The following is a 7,630-nucleotide window of genomic DNA, read 5'->3' on the forward strand; positions in this document are numbered from 1 at the left end:
AATTTAAAGTGCCAGCTCTTATACCCCCACTGTCTTTAAGCCTCCAGTGTCCCCTAGTGGATGAAGAAAAAGTACAGATAGAGCAGCCCTGATAGAACACCTATGGGAGGCATCGGAATATCCTGGGGTGCTGGATACAACATCCCCACGGTCAGAATACTGACAGATTTCTGTAATTATTCTAACCCTTACTCTCCTATCCCGCAGCCTAACCCTAATACTTATCGTCGGCATCCTGACAGTTGGGATGCTGCCTATATCCCATCCTGGGGACACTGCTATGGCTGCTGGCCAGATTGGAGGTAGCATTTCACCCGAGACCTCTGCTTCAAGGTTTAGAATGAAGATGCAGTCTAAGATGACACTGTGGTCCTAACATTCAAGTACCGTCTTATTCAGCCCTGAATTCGTTATTTTCATTAGTCAAGAAATGACTGATGAGTTTCTTCCCAACAGTATATGGGCCGGATTCAGAGATATATGCTAATGCCGCCCACAGCTACAAATCTGTACGCAGATGGTTGGGCAAATATATGCAAATGTTCAGTCATGGGAATTTGTATTGAAATACCCACTGGCAGCTTTGCAAATCTAAGCGATTGTGTACAAAGACGCATCTCAGACACAGATCAGTCGATTATCAGTCTTCTGAGCAGGGCCGGTGCACTTAGCACCCTAGGCATTTCTTCAACCTTGCGCCCTCCCCCTCATCCTTGGATTCCTACACAAGCCCTTATACAGTGCCACAGGTAGTGGTCCCACCAGTGCAGTGCCTCCAGTAGTAGTCAGGGCCAGACAGACACACACGTAATAAAAAACCCTCCACTTACCTTAATCTCCTCTGTCCCCCCGGGCCGACCACTCTGCATGATGGGAAAGACATCATGACATCTCTCCCATCACCCACTGTGGGAGCCGGAAAATGGAGCTCATGAGTGAGCTCCAGCCCGGCTCCGGCAGTGGGCGCAGCAGCCGATGAGAGTCTGTCTGACTCTCTTCGGCTGCTAAAACAAACACACAGCTGCCGGCGGCGGTGCATTTCTTACTAGTATTGTAGTGCGAGCTGCACTTATGTGCGGTACGCACTACACATTATTCCAGAGGCGCCCTGCAGTGGCCGGCGCTCTTAGGCAGCTGCCTAAGTTTGCCTAGTCGTACCGCCAGCCCTGCTTCTGAGTAACCCTGTGAGCCATTTTTTATTGCGTAAGGGGACACAGTATCATTCAGAAACACAGTTGTGACACATTTGCGTCGCCACCTCCCCATTGCCGTCCACAAACGGTCCCTGCCTGTCAATCACTTTGCTAATAAATCCTGTGACCGAAAAAAATGAAACTCGATGCATGCGCAGATTACCAATAATCACTCAAACATCGGTATTACATCAATCTCTGAATCAGGCCGTCAAAATCAAGAGGTTTTCCTTATTCGGTCCATATATGTTGCCAGCAGAGGCCAAAGGCAGGGATCGAGATGACAGTTCTCAGCTCCTCTTGGAGGCCAGCAGAGTAGACATGATGGTCTGCACAGAAACTGCTGGCCAAGCTCACAAAGAGACAGTCTGTAATGTGGTTTCTGCCCACCTGGTTAATGTGCTGTTGGTAATATACTCAGAAAATGAAAAATGATATAACTACCTCTGAAATTATATTTAATTATAAAATACATTTAAATGTGAACAGTAATGATCGCATAGTGCATCTGCAACTCCACTTTCTGTGTATAATACTTTTAAATCTCAGCATGACAGCACCTTTCATTATATTAGGGTGTGCAGTCTAGAGCCCCTCCCTATTGTGTTGTTGGTACCTGTCTGGTACCCTACCACAATCAATGGCTTGACTCCATTTCAGTTTCCTGAGTGAGAAGCATAAAGAATTGGGGATTAATCCTCTATCACCTGAGCGCTCTACCACATTTCCCCCCACAGATGGGGACAGCCAGAGAAATCGAAATGATGGTTTCCTGAATGAACCACAATCTGCGCTATACTCCACACAACCAAAATGCTCCTTTAAAGGAGACGGTATTTTAAGTGGGCCAGGAGTTATGGATCCCGGGCATTGAACTTCCTTCCCAGAACTGTGGGCGAATAAGCAACTTCCAGTGTCAGGGCCATATGCGCAGATTTGAGAGACCGGTCTGGACCCTAAGACACCCCCACTCTACATATAAAGTAAAAACTTATCTGCATTAAGAGCTAGATGTCAGAGTTCCTTTCCTACAGATCATGAATAGCTTGCTACCTGCCTCTCCGAATAAAACCCTTGTGCACCGAACCTAGCTTGTTAATTGGTCCTTGGTGATTTCTTGTTTACAGACTCAGCTTGTTACCTGGACCCACAAGTGTGGTTAATTTGTGTGCCAGCCCAGCTTGCAACTACCTGTGGTGTTTATTATCATGTGTACCAATTTTGGATTGTTTACAGGATCTTGAAATCACTTAATCCAGAATACAAAATTTATTCCGCTTCATAGTGCATCAGATCCATAGAGAGACCTGCAACACAGACGTCTCCAATGCATCATCTACTGCTCTCTATTTCCTGCAATAATGGGTCTCTGCCACTGGGGTTCATAATGAAATATTGTGTACTACTATATGCTACATGTACATCTAACACACAAGGTGGAGCATCTCTTCCCATGGACCCAAAGGCTTTTCTTGTAGATGCCATGGAGGTTCCATAGGACTTTCATCTGACTCTCCAGTTTCCTCAGGGGCTGAATCTTTAATTAATACTAAACCCCTATAAGTGGGTCTGGGGCAATGGTAGGGATTAATCATTCCAAATGGGCACAAAAATTATGAAGCAGTGTGTATATTTACTGGTATAAAATACAATGTAAAATAACAATACAAAAATGCAGGAGGGTACAATATACAAGAACACAATTTTGTTGCAAAAAAAAAAAAAAGAAAGCTTCTAGGGTGCAGATATGGTTTAATGAAGTTAAAATAAAGGAGTCATTGCAGCACCAAAAAAGTTGTACACAGACATTCTAAGGATATTAGTCGGTCTGACGTAACATCTTCCTCAAAGACGGGACCTGTTAACTCAGACTTAAAATGTCTGGCCTTAACTGTATGGCTGCTGCAGCCATGATCCCAAAGAGAAAGTGGTTCTCTCATGGTGTGCTGGAAACTGGTAATCAGAAACTCTGGAAGTCAGTTGTGAAAAAAAAAAAAGCTTTCCAATGGAGAAACTTGAAATTGACTGTTTAAAGTAGAGTTTGCTGCAATGCTTTCAAACTAAAGTCAGAAGGGACAACTGGAGCACAGAGCTGGATGCAAGGGCGCCACACCCTGCAAAAGGCTAAACCTTTGGAGAGCTCAATTTCAACCTGTGATCTAAAGCAGGCAAAGGCAACCCTTTACAGTAGTGCCATCTCCTATGTACGCTGCTCCACCCCTCCTGCTCACTCTTTCCTCACAAGAGAAACCACATCGGCAGGCTAGGCCCTCTCAAAATTCAACTGTGGGCTGCATACTGTACCTAGCGAAGTCTGGGCCTCTGATGAGTGAGCACTGCTACAGTTAGTCCTGTTTTATTAAATGACAATATAAAATTCTGAAACATGTATTTTACAGACGACTTCAACTTAATCAACATAACCTGAGCAATCTAGCTTAAAAAAAAAAAAAAAAGACAGGAAAGCCACTAACATTTTTAGTAGCCATCTATTGGTTTTGTAAGTATTTGTACAAAACCTGATTGAAAAGTAATAAGACTGATGTTTATTCCGAGTCAGAATACTCCACAGGATCAAAAAACTAGCATTCTTCACATACATTTTTTGCAGCGTTTCAATAACGATTCAAAAGACGTGTAGTAGATGGTTTTGTGACATCATTTTTAGTGTTGCAGCTGTTGCATTTTTCACTGCATCATCTGTTGAGAAGTTATTTCCAAGCAAATGTTTTTTTCAGGGTTGGGAATGGCCAGAAATCACAGGGCGCTAAGTCAGGGTTATATGGAGGGTGTTCCAGTGCTGTCCCATTAATTTCAGTCAGTGCTGCCAGTGCAACAGCAGCAACATGTGGCCGTGCATGGTCTTGGAGCAATAACCACTGTTTCTTCAGCAAATGTGGTCTTTTCTTCCTCAATTCTCCATGCAAATGGGATTTCAGAAGGTTGGCATAGTAGTCACAATTGTCTGTCCACAGGGAACCCAGTGCTGTAGGATCATACCATGCGCATCAAACAGCAGCAGAAGCATGACTTTACACGCCGAAGGAATTAGAGATGAGCCGGTACGGTTCCGAGAACCCGGACCCACTCGAACTTCGGGGATCCGAGGCGCCCCTCGGATCTCACCTCCTGCCCCGGATCCCTAATTGAGGCAAAACCTCGCGATCCTCTGTCGGATCTCGAGGTTTTCCCTCAAGCGGCCATTTTTAAAAATCCCTTTGCCTTCAATGGGCAAAGCACTGATTGGCTGACAAAGCCATCTGTCACAGCTCTCAGCCAATCAGCATTAAGCCCATTGAATGCAGGGAAATAAGATGGCGCTGGTTCCCGCTGCCAGCACCCCCTGCTGCTGACACACCAACTGTCGGCACCCCCACTGCTGACACCACTGGCTCCTCCATGCTGCCAACACCCTTGCACTGCCGACACAGTCAGCAAAGCTGCTGTTGGCACCGCCTGTACCCTGCACTGAACGCTGCCAGCACTCCCATTCAATGTACTGAGGACACCGTCAGCAACCCCCGCACTGCCGACACAGCCAGCAAACCTGCACTAAAAACACCGCAAGTACCCTTCACTGAGGACATTGGCAGCACCGCAGCACTGCCATCCCATGTACTGAGGACACAGCCAGCAAACCTGCACTAAAAACACCGCCAGTACCCTGCACTGAGGGCACAGTCAGCAACCCCGCTCTGCTGACACTGCTGTCACAGTAAGTGCACTATTGGTGTATCCAACCCACACTGTATAACACACTGTATCCATGTTGGAAATTGGAAGCTGAACTGCCACGTTAGTGCTGCCCACCGTGTCGCTTAGCTTAGTCAGCCAGCTAGCTGGATGCAACCTTTTGGCCTTATCTAGATGAAAAAAAATAATATTGTGAGGTGGTCAAAATTGAGTGGAAATGACTGGAAATAAATGTTATTGAGGTTAATAATACTGTAGGAACAAAAACAGGTACATTTTATATGATTTTAGCTGTTATGATATTTTGAGAAAACATCCAGATCCAAAACCGACAATCAAAACACCAAGGAAAAAAAATCCAAAGCCAGATTCAGATCCAAAACCAAAACACGAGGGTCGGCGCACATCTCTAGAAGGAATCACAAGGAATTGTTTGGGTGGAGGCGAATTTGCGTGTTTCCATACACTGGACTGTTTGGATTCAGGTCCATACACTGGACTGTCAGGAAATCGGGTATCCTCTACAACATTCGAACGGTGTTCTTGCAGAATTCAATATGTCATCACATCTGCTCTTTTGTGAGACTTCTATTTACCTACCTGGCAAACACGTGATGTATTTTCAGTTCCTTTGTCACAATATACTGAACCCGTTCGAATGAGATGCCAAAAGTTTGCATAAAGGTAACCTTCTGTCATTTTGCAACATCTCCGCAGCTTTGGCAATGTTGACATCTGTGACGGTGGTGGATGGTCTCCCAGAATGCGCTTCGTCAGTCACTCGCGTATTACCCTTTTTGAAGTGCTTCCACCACAGAAATACTGCAGCACGGCTAATTGTTTCACCACCGTATGCTTGTCGTAACATTTCATGAGTTTTATTTCCGCTATTTTAATAAATTCAATCACACATCTCTGATGTAATCTCAAACACGTCTTCCTCATCCGTCATGACGAAACATGCAAATATCTTCCACTTGTTGTGACCAAACAAAGAAGACTACGGCAGTCCAACTGCAGGTTCAGACACATCCATGTATGAGATTCACAATAACCAGCATAGCGTTATCACGTCTACCTATGGGACAGAAAAACAGAGGCCGTCAATCAGTACTCTTATAGGTTGTAATAGTGGTGGCGAACGGGATATTGTTTTTGGCTTGTAATGCTGAATATCTGGTACCTAAAGAGAAAAAAGTTGCCTAACCCTGATCTAAACTATCCTGTACAGAGGAGCAACCAAACCAAGTAGCGAGAAGCAGTTGGAATCTTTTTAGATTTCCATTCTCCCAGGAGGGTGTTAAAGCTAGGAACTCTATCCTGCAGGTCTCCATTCTTAAGGTGTCTACACACTAGGCCAGTGTTGGCTAACCTTGACACTCCAGCTGTTGTGGAACTATATATCCCAGCATGCCCTGCCACAGTTTTAGCATGCCCTAATAGCAAAACTGTAGCAGTGCATGCTGGGTTATGTAGTTCCATAACAGCTGGAGTGTCAAGGTTAGAAAAACACTGCATTAGGCGATGTGGTCACAATGCGATATCGTGCCAGATTTCCCCTTGAACTCTCCCCAGCAGTCATGGTGTTAAAAACTGTCCAAATTGACCCACGATCTATCGTGCATCCCAACTATTTCCAGTGCATCGTACCGGAGATTGTCAGATTTTGCCTGCAGCAGGTAATATCTGAAGATGCGATGTACGACCAGCAGGGACGCGCATCAGCAGCGTGATCGTGAGTGGACATTCACGATTACGACATATTTTACACGATCTGTCATTCTGATGCGTCGGAATCAGGCGGATCGTGTAAAATATTGCCTAGTGTGTAGGCACTATAAGATTGTCATAAATAAGGATGTGCTTTGTACAAAACCATTTTCCAGCCAAGGTGGTTTGCCATTTCCATCTTAATCAATATATTGCTGTTATTTCAGTACGACAGCAGGAGCTGCATACAGAGCAAGAGGAATTTATCCATTCCTTATTACAGCAGAATGAGTGGGTAAAAAAGGATGGGCACGCAGTGTCACCCAAGGGACTCAGAACATCATTTAAAAATCTTGTTCCATCACCCTATGGGGGAACACTGGATTTCAGTTTAAAAACTTTGCGGCCTGATTCAGTAGTGAGCGCAAATGAGATTACGGATGCAGACTGGGCAATTGTTTGACATTGCGCATAAGCCGTTCTGCGCGTGTGCAGCATTCGCATTGTGATTAGGGACGCACAGAGGAATCCATCACAAAGTGGGTGACAGGCTGTCAGTGTTTGGGGATGGTGATGGGGGTTGGTCAGAAAAACGCAGATGTGCCTTACCATTTGAACACAGATTCATGGGTGTGCATAAATTAGCCGCTGCGTTTGCATACACGGCATGAGAGCTCTCTGCGTGCGACGAGACTTGCCGTATCTGCAGCTGTTCAGACCTTTTGAGAATGCTGCGTAGGTCGATGTGCGTCGATGGTACAGAAGTTTACAGAGGAGCGAGCTAGGACGGATATGAGAAGGCAGCAGTGGGCGTCTTTATGCCAGCTGTGCTTTGGCAGGCATTAGCATATTTGTGCAGCTGTGATCACTGCTGAATCAGGCCCTCTGTCTGGTTTAAAAATTCAACAGTTTTACATAGTAAATAGGGAGCTCCCCATTGAGCAACGACTGCAAATTTCACCACTGAAGAGTAATTGGACCAAACATCTAAAATTACTGACCGGGACTATTACCAATACATCTGCATTCTTCCC

This window comes from Taudactylus pleione, unplaced genomic scaffold, assembly GCF_031769625.1.
Source record: "Taudactylus pleione unplaced genomic scaffold, aTauple2 ptg000048l, whole genome shotgun sequence".
In the NCBI taxonomy this organism is placed as follows: domain Eukaryota; kingdom Metazoa; phylum Chordata; class Amphibia; order Anura; family Myobatrachidae; genus Taudactylus; species Taudactylus pleione.